Genomic DNA, 3,566 nt, shown 5'->3' with positions numbered 1-3,566 from the left:
GAAGAACACTGCGTTTACTTCCGTATTTATCCACGCCAGTCACGTGACAGAGACCTCAGAGAAGGAGGACTTTATGATTAATTCACATTTAATGTGACGGCTAGATTCAATTAGTTTATTGCTTTACATATCCACCACTCCGGTAAGGGACGCACATTAATCATAACTTTACTCGCTGTACGAGTTGTTTTGATATAGTACAAATAAGCACGGTGTATTGTAAACGACGGGGGGAAATGAAACAGTAATCTAAATCAAGTTTAAACTTCTAGGTAATGCGTCTATTAAGAGTAAGTTCTGTACTGCTGAAATGTTACTTCAGATTTAGAGTTTTCCTTGAACCCATGTAAGGTCTGTCTCAACTTATTCTTCTTTTTAAATCATGAATCAGTAAATGAAGACTGACAATTCTACTACCATTTAATAAAGTATGAACACATTTTTAATGTCACCTCTTTCCTTACTATTTCAGGTGATATTGAAGGACTCATTCCCTGTGGAGCTCATTCATACACAGTGCTCCTGTGTCGCTGGTACAACATTATGTAACCACACCGTTGCTCTGTTGTATCAGTCTGCACATTACTCGCAGCTGAAGACTCCAGTGGTCCCGCCTGTCCTGAGCTGCACAGAGAGCGAGCAGCGTTGGCACAAGCCAAGAACAATGGTAAGTAGTTTGGGGGGGAAAACATATGAAGGCCTACATAAGCACACATGACATCAATATCTAAACAAATGTCTTTCAATTAAATAGGGTGTGAAGCCAGGCCCAGTAGACAAAATGGTTGTCTTGTCTGCGAGGCCTAAACCAAAACAGAGGACGATGGCTGATGGCGTGAGGTAAGTTCAGAAATATAAATCTGACACATCATTTACGATAACACCACTCACACACTGTAGTTATCTGGTACTGCAGGTGCATAAAATATTCTGTTCATTGTTATAAAAAAATAAAAAAAGGGCATCCACAGAGCCCTTGGTAAGTAGCATGGTAGTAGTGCAGTATGGATCCCCTATTATTTTTTTATTTTTATTTTTTTTACAATGAATGAAAGTGCCAGTTTAGGAGAGTTGTTAGTCCCAAGGAATGCTCAGATGAAAATGGTAACCTGACTCCACCAGATGGTTTGTCATTGTAAAAAGTAAGAGGATCACCACTGTATTTTAAATGTATTAAAGTTAATTTGTAATTATACCATGGTACTTGGTCCTGATTGGCTATAGCCTAACTATTCTGGTGGGTAGATAGATAGATAGATAGACTTTATTTGTCATTGCTACAGTACAGGTACCAAACAACGAAATTTAGGAGGGGAGGCTCCCCTGGTGTTTAGGAAAGGAAAAAGAAACACATTTTGGAAAAAGCATAGATGCATAAAATCACAAGAAGGTAAGGAGCTGGTTTACATCAATAGAGGCTATGTACACAATCCACTGTACTATACTGCACAGATAGTCAACTAGGGTTGTCATATTTCACAAGAAAGTATTTTTTCACATTATTTTAAAGTGTCACAGTTTGCAGGCTTGAAAATGTACATGTTTGTGCCTCAGCACTAGCTGCCATACAATCCGTCCGGACTGTCCTGGGCCCAGAACTTAGGCCTTTTCTGTGTTCAGGGCCTTGACGGCCCTGTGGTAGAAGCTATCCTTCAGTCTGTTTGTCTTAGCGGCCGGGGTCCTGTACCTCCTGTTCGAGGGCAGCTTGACAAAGTGTTCGTGCCCAGGGTGGGTCGGGTCCTTGGAGATCTTGGAGGCCCTCCTGAGACAGCGTGTTTTGTACAGCTCCTCCAGAGAGGGGAGGGGGGCGCCGGTGATCCTCTGTGCTGTTCTCACGACTCTCTGTAGATCGCTTCTCTCCGCTGCCGTGCAGCTGTGGAACCAGTTGGAGATGCCGAAGGTGAGGATACTCTCCACTGCGCCGTGGTAGAATGCAAGTGGTAGTTTACTTTCTGTAAAGATAAAATTATAGTATTGTAAAGAAGTTTACATGTAAATGAAGGCCATGGTATACATGATATGAACCACCAGGAGACATGAGTGAGTTACAAAATTATATTTTTAATTGTAAATCACCTCTAGACCTCGGGACCTCTTTCTCAACTCCAGTCCTCGGGACTAGAAGATTTTTGTTGTAACCAGGAACTCACACACCTGATTTAACTAATCAAGGGCTTTTCTGATGGTTTGATTGGTTCAGTCATTAAATCAGGTGTTAAATCTGGACTGGATTTAGTTCCTGACCAGGAACTCACACACCTGATTTAATGACTGAGGCGGCGGCGTGCAAGAACACTGCGTTTACTTCCGTATTTACCTACGCAAGCCACTCAGTCACGTGACAGAGACCTCAAAGAGAGAGGTCTTATAACCAGTTAACATTAAAATAAGATTCAATTCATTCATTTAGTACGGAAGCGCAGCCTTATCTCCTAAAGAGGAGATATTTTCTCGTAATTAAGAGATCCATATCCCGTAATTAGGAGATCCATATATCCATAGGAGATCCATATAGTTATTGTTTCCACCACGGAGAACGGAAGCACATTAATCATAACTTTAATTTAAAGTTTAAATGTTGTACCTTTGTTGTGTTGCTACAGTATTGAATAAGTTGTGGTGGGATGATGTGAATATTGTCACCCGTCAGCGTTTTAAATAATGTATCTGCAGACTGCATTTCAGTGAAGTGCTCCAGCAACAGTGTTCCATTTGCTAGTTAATCTACCTCAGCAGAAGTTCCTCTTTGTGGTCTCTGTGTCCAAGATCAAATCAAACATAATTTTAGCACTGGAGTCAGGCCCTCAGAATAATTTGGTGCTTGCCTGGCACACTGCATTAAATAATGCATCCCTTTACTTCACACAGCACACAGGCCAAATGGACCGTATCTGCTTCCTACTGTAACTCTCCTGAACGTAACAGTGCTGATACATTCTTGACCACAAGATGGAGATCTTGTACTCATTTTCTCAGCTTCGGCATGGGTAATACGGGATATCCACTGGTGAAACTTCAGTCCATCTCTTGTCTGGGATGGGATTGAAAACAATGTTGCCCGATGTTGTTATGAACGTGTATTGACATATTCTCAGTTTCTATTTCTTGAGGGGCAGAAGTAGTCTTGTTGGCTCCAGTCGAGGCAGAACTCAGAGGACAGGCTCATTGTCCGTGTTCTGCTTCCACCAACTTCCCCTCGTTGGCTGAGAAGTAGTATGTTTATGGGTTATGTTGGCTGAGAAGTAGTATGTTTATGGTTTATGTTGGCTGAGAAGTAGTATGTTTATGGGTTATGATGGCTGAGAAGTAGTATGTTTATGGTTTATGTTGGCTGAGAAGTAGTATGTTTATGGTTTATGTTGGCTGAGAAGTAGTATGTTTATGGTTTATGTTGGCTGAGAAGTAGTATGTTTATGGTTTATGTTGGCTGAGAAGTAGTATGTTTATGGGTTATGTTGGCTGAGAAGTAGTATGTTTATGGTTTATGTTGGCTGAGAAGTAGTATGTTTATGGGTTATGTTGGCTGAGAAGTAGTATGTTTATGGGTTATGATGGCTGAGAAGTAG

This window comes from Nansenia antarctica (genome assembly GCF_963989245.1).
Source record: "Nansenia antarctica genome assembly, chromosome: 3".
In the NCBI taxonomy this organism is placed as follows: Eukaryota; Metazoa; Chordata; class Actinopteri; order Argentiniformes; family Microstomatidae; genus Nansenia; species Nansenia antarctica.
Note: the sequence above shows the minus strand (reverse complement) of the source record.